The following is a 20,090-nucleotide window of genomic DNA, read 5'->3' as shown; positions in this document are numbered from 1 at the left end:
TGATTACTGGTTCAATTTTGTTAGTAGTTATCAGCCTATTCAGATTTTGTTTCTTCTTGATTCAGTCTTGAAATATTGTATATTTCTAGAAAAGTATCCATTTCTTTCAGGTTGTCCAAGTTGTTGACATAACTATTTGTAGCATTTTCTTATAATCCTTTGTATTTTTGTGATGTCAGTTGTTACTTCTCTCTTTCATTTGTGATTTTATTTATTTGGGTCCTCTTTCTTTTTTCTTGATGAGTCTGATAAAAGGTTTATCAATTTTGTTTGTCTTCTCAAAGAACAAGCCCTTGCTTTCATTTATCTCTTGTATTGTTTTCTTAGATTCTACTTTGTTTTTATTTCCACTCTGATCTTTATTATTGTCTTCCTTCTACTCACTTTGGGCTTTAGTTGTTCTTCTTCATCTAGTTCCTTTAGGTGTAAAGTGAGACTTAATGGAGATTTTTCTTGTTTCTTGAGGTAGGCCTATATTGCTATGAACCTCTACGGTCAACGAATTTTCAGTGAAATTTCCAAGGCAATTTCATTGGGGAAAAGGATAGTCTTTTCAACAAATCGTGCTGGGCAATTGGATATTCACATACAAAAAGATAATTTAAACCCTTACCCTCATACCATGCACAAAAATTAACTCAAAATGGATGTTATAGCTTAAGACTTTTTGAAAACTTAAGTGTAAAGCTCCAAACTGTAAAACTTCTACAAGAAATCACAGGAGAAAATCTTCATGACCTTGGTAAAGCAAAAAGTCTTTAGATATGACATCAAAAGCACAATCCATAAAAAATGGGTTCAATCATTCATTTCCCACCCTTGCTAAACAAGGACAGGGGAATGCATGAACTGAGTATCTTTCAGGCAATCCTCTATAAAAACTGTCTTGCAGACAAGCTTTAGATAAATATTGGGAGGTGAAAGATCAAGGTGTTACTTCTAGACAAGAACCTAAAGAATACCTGCACCAATTTCCAATTCTTACCAGAGGACAGGATTTTCATCTTCCTCCAAATGAAAGTCTAACAAAGATATCTCCTTGGAGAGAAAGCTGCCCTATCTCTGGATGAAAAAGAGCGAAGATGCACTGCTCGAATGGTAGATTAGTCCAACAGTTTTGTTTGGCTTGGTTTAAAAAAAAAATAAAATTATTTTTAAAAATGGAGTGATTGAATTTTTTTCCCTAAAAGCAATGGTAAAAATACACGAGCCCACATGTGCATGTGTGTGCGCACACACACACACACACACACACACACACACACACCCCACCTCATAAAATACTACAGTTACAATGATGGCCATTAAGTATTTGTTCTAAGACTTACACATTTAGACTTTCCATACTTAATTGTATTTTTACCTCTGATTTCTCTTTATAGATGCTGCCTGTATCTGGTTTCATACCAATCATTTAGAGAAGCATTTCCCAAAATTTGACTTCTCTGAATACTAGCTCAAGACATTAACAAATGTCCATTAATATTAAAAATCTTAAAGCATTAAAGTTAGACCTAAATATTTTTAGTCTTCAATACGCTAATGTGCTCTCAGTTCCCCTCCAAGAGGAATACCAAAGTTACTTGACCATTCTTTGGCAAAACACCTATGAAAATATCTCAGAGAAAACCAGATTGGGAATCACTGATTTATTAAGATATATAAAGAGTTCAATCATATCTCCCTTTTAAAAAATAATTCCTAAATTTACCAACACTAATTAATACAGAAAAGGTTGAATAAAGGTATAACTCTTATGAGAACTATAGCTTTAAAGCTTTTAAAGGACTAAAGACAATCTGTAGCAGGTTATGGGCTGAAGCTTATACAAAAGACCAAACATTAAGGTAACAAAATAATTGAAGATCCCACCTTTGCTCCCCTGTAACTCAGACACTGCAGCCCAAACCTATGTCTGAATGTGACATACTGAATCAGACCCACAGGTTACATTGATGATTTCCAGCGCTATGGCACAAATAGCAGGATCAGGCCAAACAAATGAATTCTAAAATATTTTAATAGATGGAAGTAAGACCAAAAAGAAGTGATATGTTATTGTCATATGAACATTAGAGTAACATTTCACCCAGCCATTCAATTGCTGAACTCTAAGTGCAGTATAGAAAAAGCTATTTCCTTCAGAGAATTCAGTTTAACAGGAGGCAAGACTTGAACATAAATAAAAAGCACATGGGAAGTCATTTAAGAGAGATATAGATAAAGTGCCATGGGAGTTCAGGAAAAGATGATTATTTATGAGTGCCAGTGCCTGTTAAATGAAATATGAGGAATTTATAACTCCTACTGACTGCATTATTTACAAATATCTACATCCTTGATGAGGAAATTACAGGTTAGGTTATGGAAGATCTTTCTATGTCTGTATGACCAAAAGAACAGAAAATGAAAAGTCTGATGAATACGGTCATATAAAATTTAATGCTTCTAACTACCCACAAAGAAAAGCCCAGGCCAACGGCTCTACTGGTGAATTTTACATTTAAAGTAGAATGAATACCAGTCCTTCACAAACTCTTCCAAATAACAGAAAAGAACACTTGCCACATCATTCTATGAGGCCAGAATTACCCTGATTCCAAAACCAGGAAAAGACGTCACAATAAAACTGTAGACTAATATCCCTTAAATACAGACATAAAAATCCTCGACAAAATATTAATTGAATCCAGCAACATATAAAAAGGATTACACACCATTACCAAGTAGAATTTACACTAGGAATGCAAGGTTGGTGTAACATCTACAAATCAATCAACATACACCACATTAATAGAACAAAAGATAAAACCCACGTAATCATCTCCAAAGACACAGAAAAATGATTTGACAAAATCCACCACCATTTCAAAATGAAAATACTCAACAAACTAGGAACAGAAAGAAACTCCCTCAACCTGATAAAGGGCATCTATGAAAAACTCGCAGCTAACATCATACCTAATGGTGAAAGACAGGCTGCCATCCCCTTAAAATCAGGAAGAGGACAAGTGTTGGCTTCCACAATTTCTATTCAAAATTGTATCAAAAATTCTAGCCAGGGCAATTAAGGAAAAATAAAAGGCATCCAGGTTAGAAAGAAAGAAGTAAAACTACATTTATAGATGACATGATCTTGTATATAGATAATCCTAAGGAATATGCTAAAAAATTATTAGAATAAACAAGCTCAGTAATCTTTCAGGGTACAAGATCAATATACAAAAATCAATTATGTTTCTATACACTAGCAACGAACAATCTGAAAATTAAATTATGAACACAACTCCATTAACAATAGCATCAAAAAGAACAAAATACTTAGAAATAAATTTCACCAAAGACTTACATGTACTGAAAACAATAACCTTTAAACAAAAAACTTGTTGAAATTAAAGAATAAATGAAAAGACATCCCAAGATTCATGAATCAAGTGATTTAATATTTTTAAGATAGCAATGACATAAAGATTAAATGTAACACCTATCAAAATCCAAGCTAGCTTTTTTTTGTGTGCAGAAATAGACAAGCTGATCCTAAAATTCATATGTAAACGCAAGGGACCTAGGATAGCCAAAACAACCTTGGAAATAAAGAACAAAGTTGGAGGGGCCGGCCCGGTGGCTCAGGCAGTTAGAGCTCCATGCTCCTAACTCCGAAGGCTGCCAGTTCGATTCCCACATGGGCCAGTGGGCTCTCAACCACAAGGTTGCCAGTTCAATTCCTCGACTCCCGCAAGGGATGGTGGGCAGCGCCCCTGCAACTATGATTAAACACGGCAGCTTGAGCTGAGCTGCTGCTGAGCTCCCAGATGGCTCAGTTGGTTGGAGCGCATCCTCTCAACCACAAGGTTGCCGGTTCCGCTCCCGCAAGGGATGGTGGGCTGTGCCCCCTGCAACTAGCAACGGCAACTGGACCTGGAGCTGAGCTGTGCCCTCCACAACTAAGACTGAAAGAACAATAACTTGAAACTGAACAGCACCCTCCACAACTGAGATTGAAAGGACAACAATAACTTGACTTGGAAAAAAAAAGGCTTGGAAGTACACAGTGTTCCCCAATAAAGTCCTGTTCCCCTTCCCCAATAAAATCTTAAAAAAAAAAAAAAAAGAACAAAGTTGGAGGACTCATACTTCTGACTGCAAAACTTACTACACAGCTGCAGGAATTAAAATGTGTAGTACTGACATAAGGCTATACATATCGATCAGTGAATGGAACAGAATTAAGGGTCCAGAAATAAACCTTTACATTGAGTCGGCTGATTTCAAGGGTGTCAAGATAATGCAATGGGGGAAAGAACAGCTTTTTTAACAAATGATGTTGTGACAACTAGATAGTCACATGCAAAAGAATGACGTTGGACCTCCTCCTTATTTAACACTACACACAAAAATTCACTCAAGGAAATCACACACCTAAATTTAAAAGCTGAAATTACAAAACTCTTAGAAGAAAACACAGGAGTAAATCTTCATGACCTCGGATGAGGCAGTGGTTTCTTAGATATCATACCAACGGTAAAGGCAACAAAAAATACATTGGCCTTCAACAGAAATAACTTTAGTGCTGTAAATGATACTGTCCACAAACTGAAAACCCACAAATGGGAGAAAGTATTTGCAAATCATATAGTTGATGTGGGACTGATAGCCAGAACGTATTTTTTAAAACTCAACAAAAAGACAAGTAACCCAACTTTAAAATGGGCAAAGAATGTGAATAGACATTTCTCTGAGGAAGATATACCAATGGCTAATAAATGCATAAAAGATACTTTAACGTCACAGCCATCAGAGAAATGCAAATCAAAACCACGGTGATATATTGCTTACGACCCACTGTGATGATTATAATAAAAAAGATAAATAACAAGTGTTAACAAGGATGTAGAGAAAATGGAACCTTCATATACTACTGCTGGTGGGAATGTAAAATGGTGCAGCCATTTTGTAAATGTCTGGCAGTTTCTCAAAAAGTTAAATATAGTTACCATATCATCCAGCAATTCCACTTCTAGGTATACCCAAGAGAAATGAAAACACGTCTACAAAAAATTCTTAGACATGAATCTTCATAGCAGTATTCACAATAGCCAAAATATGGAAACAACCCAAACGTCCATCAAGCGATGAACGGATAAATAAAATGTGGTATACCCATACAATGGAATATTATTTGGCAATAGAAAGAAATGGAATACTGATAGATGCTACACAGATGAACCTTGAAAACATTATGCCAAGTAAACAAACCAGTTAACAAAGGCCTCATATTGTATGATCCCATTTATATGAAATATGCAGAAAAGAAAACTCCACAGAAACAGAAGATAGATTAATGGTCACATGGGGCAGGGGGAATGAGTGACTGCTAACGGGCAATGGTTTCTTTTTGGGCTGATAAAAATGTTCTAAACTTAGACTGTGGTGATTGTTGCAACGCTGAATACAGTATACTAAAACCGATGAGTATACTAAAACCATATACATTTTACATGGGTGAATTTTATGGACTGGGAATTATATCTCAAAGAACCTGTTAATAATGTATCATTTCTGCAAAGAAAAAAAATACAGTTAAAAAGTAAATGATAAATAGTGAAAAATATTTGTAACATTTTACAAATTTAAATCTCATATAGAGGGTTCTTACAAAATTCTAGCAGTAGTATCATAATATCTCTAGCACACAGAACTAGAGCACCCAGTAATTTTCTGTTTAAAGAGATTGTTACTATTATTATCCCACTTACAGATAACCAAAATCTTATACCTTAACTTGCTCAAATCACACAATTTAATAGAGAATGGGATTAGAATCCGATAATCTGACCCCTCACTTTTAACCGCCATACCCTAAGACTAGAATATGTCTGAAAAGTTACATCCCAAACAACTAAAGGTGTTTATTTCTGGGAATTGGACTAAGAGGGACCTCTTCTACTTTCTGCTTTTTAATTTTAATATTTTTCAAAATTCTTAATGTGCTATTTTTCAAGTGAAAGTTACAAAGATTTTGAAATTGAGGTATAATTTATATATATTGAAGAAAGTACAGATATTAAATACATAGTCTGATGAGTTCTGACATATGCACATATCCATATAATTCACACCCCTATCAAGATATATCAAGAATAGCTCATTACCCCAGAAAGTTATCTGAGGGTTTTGCTTCTTTCCAGTCAATTCCTACCTCTTGTTCTAGGGGCAATCACTGTTCTGACTTCTATGACCAGATTAATTTTGTATGCTCTAGAAATTTATATAAATGGAATCACTACAAGTACACTTTTGTTTTTTTAGTATGTTTTGCACTTCATCCATGTTAGTATACGTATCAGTAGTTCACTCCTTTTTTATGGTAAATCGGATTCCATTATAAGAATAAATATAACCAAATTTATCTCTTCACCTATTGATGGATATTTAGATTTTCATTATGAGAAACCATCAAATAATTTTCCAAAATGGTTTACTATTTTACCCTCCCATCAACAAAGAGTTCCAGTTGCTTCCCATCTTTGCCAACACTTAGTGTTGTAACAGTATCTCAAAATCACTGTGGTTTTAATTTGTACACCCTACTGACTGATGAAGTTGAGCACCTTGCCAGTTGTATAATTTCCTTTGTGAAATATGTGTTGTTTTTTTACCACATTTGAATAAAATTATAGTGTTCTTATTATTGATTTATAGGAGTCCTTTACATATTAGGTTGGTGCAAAAGTAACTGGTTTAAAAGGTTAAAATTAAAGGCAAAAACAGCAATTACTTTTGCACTAACCTAATAAATACAATAAATGCCTTGGCCAGTTCTATGTGTTACTACCACTATATGTTCATGGACTGGAATAGTCACTATTATTAAGATGTCAATTGTCCCCTAATTCATCTCTAGATTCCTAGGCAAATCCCAGAAGGGTTTTTGAAGAAACTGACAAACTCAGTCTAAAATTTATATGGAAATACAAAGGACCTAGAATAATCCAAACAAGTTTGAAAAACATGAATGTTAGAGTTTATGCTATCTGATTTCATGACTTAACTGAAAGTTACAGTAATCAAGATAGTACTACATTTGGCATAAGGATAGACAAATAAAACAATGGTACAGAATAGAGTCCAGAAAGAAACCCAGAGTTACATGGTCACACTGATTCTTTATAACGGCACTAAAAAATCCAATAGGGAAAGGAAAGTTTTTCCAAGAAATGCTGCTGGAACAACTGGAGATCCATACGGTGGGGTGAACCTCAAAACCCTACCTCATACCATATACAAAAATAAAGTTGAGAGATAAGTCACAGACTTAAACGTAAAGCTAAAATGATAATGCTTCTAAAAGAAAACATATCTTTATGACCTTGGAGCAGGTAAAAATTTATTGGATAGGACACAGAAAGCACTAACCATAAAAGAAAATGTTGACAAACTGACTTCATCAAAATTAGAAACTTCCACATAAAAAAAGGTACTAATCATTCCTTGCTTGGTTTTACTCTTTATCCATGTGCAAGGGTATTAAAAAATCAGTCTGCAGAGGGCGTTGCAAGTAATATGCCATCAGGCTAAGTGGCCACCTTTGTCAACTCCACACTAAAGGTGCAAATTCCCTCTAACACAAATGTCATAACCTTACCAGGATTCTCATGGAAGTCTGATGGGCTCCAAAGCTACCCAGAATTATTCCAGAAGATCCTGGTCCACTTTCTCTTTCGCAGCTGAGATTAGGATTCACTTTCCAACCATGGCCCTTAAAAGTATTATTGTGCTCCTCCAGCACCAACCTATGGGAAGATACTAAAAGTTCCCATAACATATGCTGTGCTTAACCAGTATCCTTTACTGAAAAAAAAAACAAGCAAAAGTGTCTTTATTAACTTGCCAATATTTTAAGGAAGCAACAGTTTATTGAATACTTAACGGGTAAATAATCCCCATTTCTCTTAATTCTCTTAGTTGGACCTGTATCATTGCGACTGTCCTTTACCCTAGGTCTTTCTGCATTACCTTATTATCTGCTGTTTCATAAGGAATCACATGCAATACCAGAAATGGTTGGAAGTCTTAGTATCAGCACACTTTCCTTTGGTTTATAATGCGGATGCTTGTACTAATGCACAAAGCATATGAAAACCGCTTTTCTTTGGTTTCCTTCTTTAAAAATCACAAATTAAAATGAATTAAATTAGCAAAACATAAATAATACTGGGGGAAAAAATAATTCAAATGCCAAAAGAGAATTAATAATTCTGATAGTATAAATATTCATAAGAAACTTAATGAAATACTCATTTAAATCACTTTTTCCTAAACAATAATATGTATTTGTATCATTCCATTTAGTTAAAACAAATGTTACAATGACTTCTTTAGTTTGCTAAATATAAATTATTAAATTATATCTTAGCAATTATGCAGAAAATAATTGGGGTAAAGTTTTTCAGGAATATTCTGAGAAAGAGTAAGAGTAATTAGGATTGATAGGGCATTCATTTCCTGCCCAGAGCAATTAGACAACTTGAACAAAAAACAAGCTCAATGGCTCAGCTAAAAAACATTTCTGCATTCCCTGAAATGTTTAAAATAATCTAGGCCATAAAATAAAAAGTTCAAAGCCAGCCTCAGCTGCAAGTAGAAACTCTAGTTCTGGCTCTGATGGGAAGAGAGGACCCAACGCTGAATAAACGCATAAAACTGTGAGGGGATTCTCTGTCCTAAGTAGGAGCTTTAATAATACGAGCTCATTTAATCCTCCCAATGATTCAAATCTCATTCTCATTTAAGTTCAATAACTTGTCCAAACAAGAATCAGAACTCAGACCTATTACCACTGGCTCCAAAGCCCCATTCTTCACCATCAGACTCTCCTATAACCAAAATAAAAAAGTGTCATGACTAGGGTGACATACCTCCTAGTTAGTTTGCCCAACACAGTTCAAGCATGTGCCTGTTGTCCTAAGCATAACTGCTAATATTTGCTCTCCCTTTGCTTTCAAAAGTATTCACATTTGAGTAACAAATTTTTGGTCGCCCAACACATGGCAAATAAGAGATAAATAAATCACAAAGCAATCTTGAAATATTCTAGTGAGCGAAAACTTTCCATTAAGACCACTGAACATTTACTAAGAGACTACTATGTACCAGACACTGAATTTAAACACGAGGAGGAAAAGACCTTGCCCTCAAGGAGAAGAGGCTGACAGAGCCCTCTACATGGAGGCCAGAAACAACCTGCTCAACCAAAGGGATCATTACAAGGGCATGGGAACAGTCTAGGAAATTAACAAGCCCAGAGTTTACCCAAAGCACAAAGTTCCAGAGGTAAAAATATCACCTACATTTTAAATGGAACTCTTAGCTTTAAAAAAAAAAAAAAAAAGGCCCTTTCATAAATTTCAAAAATGGCAAAGAGAAAATATTGTGGCCTACATCACAGGTATATTGTGATAAAGAAAAAAATGCTTATCCATTTTCCCTTCCCTACTTTTCATCCTTAATGAAATCGGAATATTATACCAAAAAGAATGTTACCAAGGTCAAAAAAAATCAATTACAATGCATTTGCTTTCTTTTAGGAAAGAATCATTTCAACTTCCTAGAAGATTACCGTGTTTCCCTGAAAATAAGCCCCAGTTAAGATCATCAGCCAGACAGACACATTTAGAACGTTATGACGATGTTCCATAAGATGACATGACTATATTTGAATAAATGTAGATTGTTGTACATGAAAAAATAAGACACCCCTGAAAATATGCCTTAATGTGTCTTTTGGAGCAAAAATTAATACAAGACCCAGTCTTATTTTGGAGGAAATACAGTATAAGACCTGGTCTTATTTTCGGGAAAACATGGTATCTTTACCAAGATGGGGAATAAAAACATCTTATCAGAATAATAAAATAGCCTTACTAACACAAATGCCTCCAGGGAGTTCTATAGTATTCACAACAGAGAGTATTTGGTCAAACAAGTGTAATCCCTATTCATTAAGCATTTAGAGTCTAAATATTACTAGCTCAAAAAATCCAAAAGGGATGAAACGTTTCCTGAGGTAGATAGTGGACGTTTCACATGGTAATTAAAAAAAGAATTTTTTTTCTTTAAGTTAGGCTATGTTAGAGGTCCCCAGGCTATATATTTCATAAGTCTTCTGGTGAAAAACACCCAATCTGAATTAATAATAATTTATCAAAAATTTGAAAACAGCTAAAAATCCGTCTTACTTAAGAACCAGTGATTTCAATGACTTTCACTACTAGATCCATGAAAACAAGTTACCTTTTTCAGGGCATGAGACAGCTGAGAAAAAAAATGCTCCTGTAAAGAGATAAAGGACTGAATTCTCAGCCCACAAAATCTTGATCAACTCAGTTCCTTACTCAGCAAGGGGAAGATAACATTAGCTTACTTGATAGTTACTTGTGAAAAATAAAGATCCCACACAAAATACTAGGAAAAATCAGTGATCAGTTCTGTATAGTTAACCCTCCATTACTACACGAGTGATGGTGAAAGGTTATTATTGAGAATCAAAGGACATCCATAAACAGCCAATAGTCCAAAATTCACTTTTATATTTACTCAAAGTTTTCCTATACTGAAAGTCAGTTTTCATTTGGGGAGTGAACATACTAACTGGTGTGGGTATTCTTAGTTACGTAGAATTGTGTTCTCTACAGGAAGCCTAAGAAATCAAAGTTCAGGTAATTCATCCTAGGGACAAACCACCTGTAAATAAGCATGAGTTGAATTGTACACTAAATGGGTCTTTTCGTGTGTGTGTGTGTGTGTGTGTGTGTGTGTGTATGTGTTCTGATCAAGTTGGGGTGACAATTGTTAGTAAAGTTACATAGGTTTCAGGTGTACAATTCTATATTACATCATTTACATATCACATTGTGTGTTCACACCCAGAGCCAGTTCTCCTTCCATCACCATATATTTGATCCCTTTTACCTTCATCTACCACTCCCCCACTCGACCCCACCCACCCCCGCTTACACTCTGGTAACCACTAAACTATTGTCTGTGTCTGAGTTTGTTTCTTGCTTTTCAATCTTTGGATATTTTAGTCACTTAGATGTGTGATGATTTTATTAACACCAAATATCATTATTCTCTTCACTATACAGTCTACACAATTTGAACAATGCAGGTATGTTTACTTCAGACTAGGTGCTAAATAAACACTTCTTAAAGTTAGATTTTCCTCTATTCAAGAAGCTTCGGGGGTGCAGAGGGAGGCTCCATGACAATGAATTCCAAATGGGAATCCAAATTCTTTGAAAGCTTCTGTAATAAGGCGGCCATATACACACATTCTATTGAGAGCTATGTGCCAAACATTTTATATGCATGTACTTTTTATATATGTAAACTCATTTAATCAATCCTTTTATAACATCGATAATATTATTATAACCTCCATTTTACAGATAGTTTAGTTAACCCACCCAAGGTCACACAGCCAGAAGTGGCAGAGCCAGGATAGGAATCCAAGAACTCCAAAGTCCCAAGTAATAAAGTGCTCCCATATTGTCTGAAGGACCTCCAGCAAGCCAGAGGGCCTAGGGCAGTATATTCCTTTATTCAATCATTTATTTAAGGTCAATATAGACACTTAAATGCTGATGTTATACTATGGGTTATAATCCAACGCGGCTTTGTTTATTCTGCTGCTCAAATGGTTCCGGTTTTGGCCACTGGCAGCTCTTTCAGTTGGTTCCTGTGCTTCTTTGACATGAGCTCATGAATGTGGGTTTGTGGTTGTTGTGTGGTGGTGGTGGTTGGAGCACTTCCTTACTTTCTGGCATTACAAGATGATCCTGGCTCATCCTGTATATTTCCTGCCCCAGTCCTAGAATCAGCCATTTCTCCAAAGAGTCCTGGTTCCGTTCATTGGATTAATGGTATTAGAAACCAAGATCTAGGTACTAGGTGGGCTCCTGAGTTTCTTTTAACCTTCTCAGCTGACAAGAGCGGATATATGTATGTGTGTGTGTATATAAATCCAAGTATGTACACATACCTGCAAGTATTTCAATATGTCAACGTCTGTATCTGTATTACCCTGAACATGGGTTCATACACATGTCTCCAACTCTAATCCATTACTACATGGGCCATTCTAGCCTATCTGCTTATCTGTAAATTCCCACTCTAACAGTGAGAAGCCTGTCTCCCACCACCCATTTACTTAATTGTTCAACTGCAGTACACATGTATGTAAGTATCAGAATTGACCTGAACTCCCATGGGATACAACTTTATCAACCAGACTACAGTGCTTATGTGCAGTTCCTTTGGTCTTAAATTCCACTCATTTCCAAGGTTACTTAGGTCAGCACCATCCTCCTCCCCTCGAGTAAGGTTGTTTCATACATTTGTAATATAATTAGATTCTCCTGTCACAGTCTACATTCCTTCCTTGGATCACTGACCTCCTAAATGATTTTTGCTTAATTTGCACACATTGAAGTTTACTCTATGTGCTATAAAGTGCTATGGGTTTTGACAAATGCATAATGTCATGTATCCACCATTGTGGTATCCAAGAGAATAGTTTTGTCAAGCAGCATTTTAATGGAACTAAATGGTACTACAGTCCTCGGTGAAAGCAGCATGGCAGGGTAGACAGAGAAGCTGAAGTCGAGAGCTGTGAGTGTAACGCTATTGACAAGCCATAGGGAGACCTCAGGACTATGCGTGATCCTCTCAGGGTCCCAACAGCCTCATGGTAAAACGAAGGGGTTCAATGAGATAATAACATATAGCATTTATTCAACACTTACTATGTGTCAAGGATGGTGCTACACACTTCAGAAGGATTATCTCATTTATTTCTAACAACTCTCTATATAAATAGATACTATTATTATCCCCCATTTAAAAGATGGAATTAAGGCTTAACAATATGCCCTTGCACAAGACCACCTAGCCAGGAAGTTGTAGAGCCCAGACTCCAGAGTAGGAGTTGGCACCGTATGGCCAGCATGGCAAACCCAGCCCACTGTCCTTGCTTGAACATACTGACAAGTACGAATGGTTTTTACATTTTTAAATAATTGGAGGGGACCTTATTTCGTGACACAGGAAAATTATACGAAATTACAATTTCAGTGCCCATAGATAAAGTTTTCTCAGAACATAGCCCCACTCATTCACTTACATCTTGACTATGGCTGCTTTCACACTACAATGGCAGAGTTGAGTAGGAACAACAGGGAAGGCATGACCAGCAAGGCCTAAGATTTATTATTTGATCCTTTACAGAAAAACTTTCCCAAGCCCTGCTCTAGAAGCCTGATCTACTTATTATATTCTGAGAATGATTCTTAAAAGAGCAATCTAGGGGCACCGGTTGGCTCAATGGTTAGAGTGCAGAGCTCATAACACCAAGGTTGCTGGTTCGATTCCCACACGGGCCAGTGAGCTTTGCATTCCACTACTAGACTGAAAACAATGACTTGACTTGGAGCTGAGCTGCCCCCCCACAACTAGATTGAAAACGACTTGAGGTGGAGCTGATGGGTCCCAGAAAAACACAGTTCCCCAATATTCACCAAACAAAAACATTTTTTAAATGGCAAACTATTACTAACATTAGAATGACATCCTGGACAGAAACATTTTAGAGCCTGAACTAAAAAGTTCCATGTTGCAAAACACCACCTCTTTGTTATAATCTTAAATAGAAAGATATTTCTATTAACATTTACTGGTATTCATTACATAAACGCAAAAGTTAACGCACAATAACTATTTTCTTGATTGATGTATTCTTCTCTGCCTTACCTACAAATGAGATATCTTCTACTCATAATAAAAAGGTTCTGATTTCCATACTTTATAAATTAAAACTCTAAACTCTTGATTATACTGTCAAAATAAACTGGCACTTATAATCACGTAGAGCTAACACTTGAGAGCACTATGTGCCAGGTACCAGTCTAAGTACTTCTATGTAGTCACTGATTTCTCACAATCATCCTCTCTGAAGTAGGTACTACTATTACCCTAATTTAACAGATGAAGAAATTGAGGCTTAAATAGCTTTCCAGAGGCCACACAGGTAACAAGAGGGAGAGCTAAAATTCGAACCCCGGTCATCTGACTCCAAGATCTAAAAGCGGCTGGGCTACCCTACTCTGCCACTGGATAACAATGCTTCTGTTAACAAGGCAGATCAGGGCCTTGAAACAGAATGTCTCATTAAAAAAAAAACCCACAACCCTAAGTACTAGTAATTCAAATCAACACCTCAAGAGAACCATTTGAGTTTATACTTCTCCAGGGCACTGAGAGTTTGCAAAAGTGTGTGTTTATCTTTGCAGAGCCTCTGTCCTCTCCATACACACAGACAGAACTGTATTCACTGTACAGCCCCAGAATCGATCACAGTCCCCTGGGTGTGGCAGATGCTCAACAAATGGTTACTGGGAGGATCAGAAAGCATTCACTAGGTGTTCAATAGATCTTTACTGAGTGAATAAATAGAATAAGGCATTTCATAAACCAGTAGGTATAAGTATCGTCAACTCGTTTGGTGACCTGAAATAAACTAGAGCTGAATCACAAGTCTTTGGCTTTGTAATCCTTAAATTATATCTGGTCTGTTCTTGAACCTTAACCACTTTCTGTGCTAATATGTTTCACAAACAAACCACTCACTATTCACGCCCTGCCAAACAATATTCACCTTTCAAGCGATTTCTAATTTTCCAGGATTATTATTCATGTTTTTCTTAATTCAGTACAGTTTAGTCATAGTCCATCTCTGTCTTCATCACTGAATTGTAGAGTCAAATTTCTTTATCTTCATACAAAAGCCTCCCCATTACCTTCATCATTTACACTGCCATTTTCTGGAAACTTCCCTCCTGCTTAATGTGCTCTTCCTTGAGGTGCAATAATTAGAATCTACTCAATAATCTAAGAGCGGCTGTATTGTGGTTTCATACCAAGATAATGCAGTAAATTAAAAAATTTTTACTTTTCATACCTCTCTTAGGCCTTTCCGGCAACATTCTCAGAGATAAACTGACCACTTGGCCTAGCTTTCTTTTTACCATATTGATGGTCAGTAGCCATTTTTCTGTTCATGCACAAAGATACGCGATTTATCCAGTTTAACCTACTTAGCTACTAACTTCTTACCCAGAAAAGCTAGCTGTCACATGCAAACCTGGAGACACTTCATTTGTTCTTTAATAAATAAGAATAGTTTTAGTACCATTACCAAAAGGTGAACTCTACTTGAACACCCTGAGAAAACCCTATGTGCCATACACGCTCTGCTATTGTGTAGTTAATGTCATTTAATCTCAGAAGTGAAATTACCACAGATAAGGAGAACTGAAACGCAAAAAAAGTCCAATAACTTACCCAGTGGTGAGCAGGATTCAAACCCAAGTCTTTTAAATGTCCAAAACCAATGTCCTTCTATTATACTACCAAGTTTCTCTTTAGCTAAACTATCACTTGATTTTCCCATAAGAAGTCATGTTCATGTTCTCGTGAACATGAATTTAAGAGTTAACAATCCTAGGTCTTGCTATGGAGACCACTGGTTTGACCCATATGAAATAACTTAGTTTTAGGTGTACAAAGCCCTATAGGGCAGAGGCTCTTAAACTGTGAGTCTTAAACTATGGGTCCATGAACTTAGATGGAAAAAAACTTACATCCTTATTTTCACTAACCTATAAGTGAAGTAGCACTTCCTTCAAATCTGAATGTAGGCAGCACACCGCATATGAGCGGCACTATCACTAGCTGTTACTTAATTCAGTAATAAAAGCAAATTTTTTACACCATAAATTCTTTAAATACATGAACTATATTTTATACATTTAAAAGTCATATTCTGGGGCCGGCCCAGTGGCTCAGGCGGTTGGAGCTCCACGCTCCTATCTCCGAAGGCTGCCAGTTCGATTCTCACATGGGCCAGTGGGCTCTCAACCACAAGGTTGCCGGTTCAATTCCTTGAGTCCCGCAAGGGATGGTGGGCAGCGTCCCCTGCAACTAAGATTGAACACGGCACATTGAGCTGAGCTGCCGCTGAGCTCCTGGATGGCTCAGTTGTTGGTTGGAGCGTAACCTCTCAACCACAAGGTTGCCAGTTCGATTCCTCGACTCCCGCAAGGGATGGTGGGCTGCGCCCCCTGCAACTAGCAACGGTGACTGGACCTGGAGCTGAGCTGCGCCCTTCACAACTAAGACTTAAAGGATAACAACTTGAAGTTGAACGGCACCCTCCACAACTAAGATTGAAAGGACAACAACTTGACTTGGGGAAAAAAAAAAGTTCTGGAAGTACACACTGTTCCCCAATAAAGTCCTGTTAAAAAACAAAACAAAAAAAAAAACACACAAAAAAACAAGTCATATTCTAAGGGGTTCACAGGCTTCTTTAGACACCAAGGGGTCCATGGCACATAAAAAAATGTAAGAACCCTGCCTGTTCTAGAGCCCATCACACAGGCTGTCAATCCTTGGTAGTGAAGGTTTATAAAGGCGTGCACCAGTTTACTCACTGTCTTCTAGTCTATTCAAAATATGGACAGCATTTAGTCCCAGTGATTTTTTACTATCTAAGGTGTCAACTACATTGACTATTACCGATCTCCTGTTTCTGACCTAACATACAGAAATCTCTGATGTACTTAGTAAACACAGGCATTAAGCTTCTTTGTGATCAATTTTTCAACCCTAAGCAAACCTACTGTATCATGATTAGCAAGTGAATCCAATGCTTCTCTAACTTTCTGACTTAATGTTCAGCCATGGTCTGAAGGTCTGTGTCCCACTCAAATTCGTAAGTTGAAATCCTAACCCCCAAAGCAATGGTATTAGGAGGTGGGACCAGGGCCCTCTTGATTAGAATCAGTACCCATAAAAAGTGTGTAGAGTAAGTATTAGCAAATATGCTTTTCTCATCTTCTGCATGGACAGCCTACCCTATCAAAATTCTTATACTTAAGACCCAACTTTAAAATTTGTCATCAAATTCACTTATTTTCCTATTCAAACTGAAAGTTCCCTATGAACCCTATCCCACTCTGACCAGTCTAAAATTCACTGCATCCCAGCATTGATATTTTGTGTGAACGTGTATGTTAACATGTTAAATCCCCCAGCCAGTTTTAATCTTCTTGTGGGCAAAAGAGGTGTCTGTTGTTCTTTTCCTTGCCCTATCGCTACACGAGGAACAGCAGTCGAAAGCTGTTATACTTCCCTCAGTAGTACTTGACACTTTCAATAGTGACATTATCATACCATAGTTTATAGTCTGTTGGTTAGACAATCACATTTGCACCTTGATGTACTCAAAATGTTTTTATTAGTCATAAACTTTTAAAATCACATTTGTGCTTTTTACAATTATTTCCTATCAAAAGACACAGATCTTTTAAAAATGGTTTGGAGTCTTCTGAAACAAAAATGTAGAGGATAAGAACACCGTTAACTAAAATAATGGAATTTTAATCCTTAACACAATTCATTCGGTATGCAACTTTTATCATACATAATCTCAAATTGTTTTCTAGGAAGAGCTTGTGAATTTCAAGCATAAAACACAATCTGAACGGAATATTATTGGGCAATAAAAAGGAACGAAGTTCTGACACATGCTCTAACCTGGGTGAACCTTGAAAACATGTTAAACGAAAGAAGCCAGTCACAAACGGACACATATTATGTGATTCCATTTATACAAAATATTCAGAATAGGCAAATCTACAAAGACATCAAATAGATTAGTTGTTAGGGACTCAGGGGAGGAAGAATGGGGAGTGACTGCTAAAAGGGCTTCTTTTTGGGCTGATGAATTAGATAGCGGTGATAGCTGGACAACTCTATGAGTATACTAGAAATCACGGAATTGTACACTTTAAAAGGGTGAGTTTCTTGGTATTTGAATTATATATCAATAAAGCAGCTACTTTAAAAAATGAATTAAAAAGCCCTCAGTGAGAATCTCCCTGGGAGGAAATCATGGAACTCACTGACTGGAAAGGTAAGCTGGTTACCTGTGATAACTGTTAGCGAGGTCAACCCTCTAATTCCCTCTCCCATTCTTACCAACAAGTACGGAAACATGAAACCAGACAGCGTATGAATCAAAGGAGAATTCGGCACAGTTGGCCGGTAACTAAAATAATGAGTGCCTTCTCAGGCTCTATCACTCCTAAACTGTAGGGGGCTTCCACCCTCGGCGATTACGGAAGTAGTTTTCATCAGCAAGCTCAAGAAGGAATGTCAAATAGGATGACACTTGCCTAGACGCCCTACGAAAGCCTAAAACACCAGAAAGAGTATCACCTACACACTAAGTCTGTGCACGTGTTAGGCTGCCCCCACCCAACACCAACAAGCAGCATGCACCACTGATCCACACCCCAACTTACTCGCCATAAATGAACACACTATCAAGCCCTTAGATCTCATTTGCTTAAAAGGACAGGTATAATCCTCACAGAGTTCACACTCGAGCCCAACCAGCCCCCGCCCTGCCCCACCCCACCCCCAAACCCACACACGTGTTAGCCCGACACCGCCCCACCGGGTCCCACGTGCACCTGGTCTAACACTCCCCACGTGTGGGCGCCCCACGGGCTTCCTCGGCTAGCTGAGGTCATCGCGTGACCCCGGGTCTCCAGAGATATGAGAGGGGAAGGACGAGGCCCAGGTCCCTGAGGTCCCAACCCTGCCTAGTGTTCACACCCATCCTCCCCACTAACCCCAACAAATCCAAGGGCCGGGGGCTACGGCCCCTTTAAGACGCGGCCCAGTCGTCGCCCGCAGAGAGGGGCGCAACGGGGCCTACACGACCCCCCCCTCCGTTCGCCTGCCCACGTCTAGTCGCCTCACCTCGGGCCGCCGGGCCCCGCCGCCGCGGCGGCGGCGGAGGGGGGGCGGGGTGCGGGCGGGGTCCGGAGGGGGGGGTCGCCCCGCCGACGATGGAGCCGCGGTTCGCTCTCTGAGGCCGTAGGACGGTGACTGCGTTGAGCGTGGACGCTCCTAGCCCGCTCCTTCGGCGGCTCCTGGGACCCCAAGATGGCGGCGGCGCTGAGGCGGCTGCGGGCGCTGGGCCGGCGGCGGCGGCGGCCACTTTCACTCACTGAGAGGAGCGGAGCAGGGACACGGGGAGCCATGGCGGGGGGGAGGAGAGGCGCCATAGCCAGGCCAGAACAATCGAGCCGCTACTCAGCTGGCTTACCCCCGCCCCGCCCCCGCTCACTGCTAGTCTCCAGCCCGTGGCTGTCCGCAGTGCCGCTGCCGTCGGCCTCGAGCACCTCGCACCCCGCCGCTGCTGCCTGACGCCCCGCGTGGACCGGGGTTCGGGGGGAGTCTATGATCCATGCTATCTGAGTGCAGATTGGTCGGGGCTGGGACTGGCGAAGATTGCCGAAAGGCGGCGGGGAGGAGGAGGAGGATGTCGTCGCTAGAGTGAGCAAGCAGATCTCGCGGGAGCAAATGTCGCGAGACCTCTCCAGGCCTGCAACCGCCGAAGAAAGGTTACTTTTCCCGGAAGTAACGTCAATCGAAACGGCCCAGGATCCTGGGAATATTCGTTCCCGCTGGCAGGAGGTGGGAGGGTTCTTGTGATTAGTGTGTTGGGGGCTACCTAACACTGAGGAGATCCACTGGAGGGAAAGGATAGATTCGAGTGTGATGTTTTATCCTGTTTCTGGACCCTTTGGGCGGGACTGTATATAGAGGAAGTGCCCGCTGTGAAAAGCACTCTTTTGTACTGTAGTTTTGGCTTCCCCTTCAGGCTCAGATCAAGACGACGATCCTGTGACAGGCAAGATGCCTAAGTGCGGGCTTTAGGATTGATTCAAGGCCTGGGGACCCCACACACCTGTCATCAGAAATGTCACCCATTCAGCCTCTGAAAAGGGAATAATTGATTTGTGCCAGCAACAGTGAGCTCCTATGCTACCCACATTTACTAAAGTTAATGAACTCAATTGCCAGGATCAGTGATGAGGACCTGGTGTATACCCTAACTGCACATAAAGATTCGAACTTCCTGAAATAGTGAACTATGCTATTTCAGTTGCCTCAGG

At 38.9% G+C, this 20,090-nt stretch overlaps 1 protein-coding gene across 2 annotated transcripts in view; it reads right to left on the bottom strand.

Moving 5' to 3' along the window:
- The window catches only part of INO80 (INO80 complex ATPase subunit), a 119,801-nt gene extending 100,373 nt beyond the window's left edge, over nt 1-19,428 (bottom strand). The window contains exon 1 of one of the 2 annotated variants that reach the window (XM_074327899.1): nt 18,889-19,428. The gene's annotated coding sequence lies outside the window, so the exon portion shown is untranslated. The remainder of the gene's footprint in view (nt 1-18,888) is intronic. The other variant, XM_074327898.1, reaches the window with a different exon arrangement.
- Nucleotides 19,429-20,090: the final 662 nt, after the last annotated feature.

Source organism: Rhinolophus sinicus, linkage group LG03 (genome assembly GCF_036562045.2).
Source record: "Rhinolophus sinicus isolate RSC01 linkage group LG03, ASM3656204v1, whole genome shotgun sequence".
NCBI lineage: Eukaryota > Metazoa > Chordata > Mammalia > Chiroptera > Rhinolophidae > Rhinolophus > Rhinolophus sinicus.
This window is presented reverse-complemented; position numbering and strand designations above follow the sequence as displayed.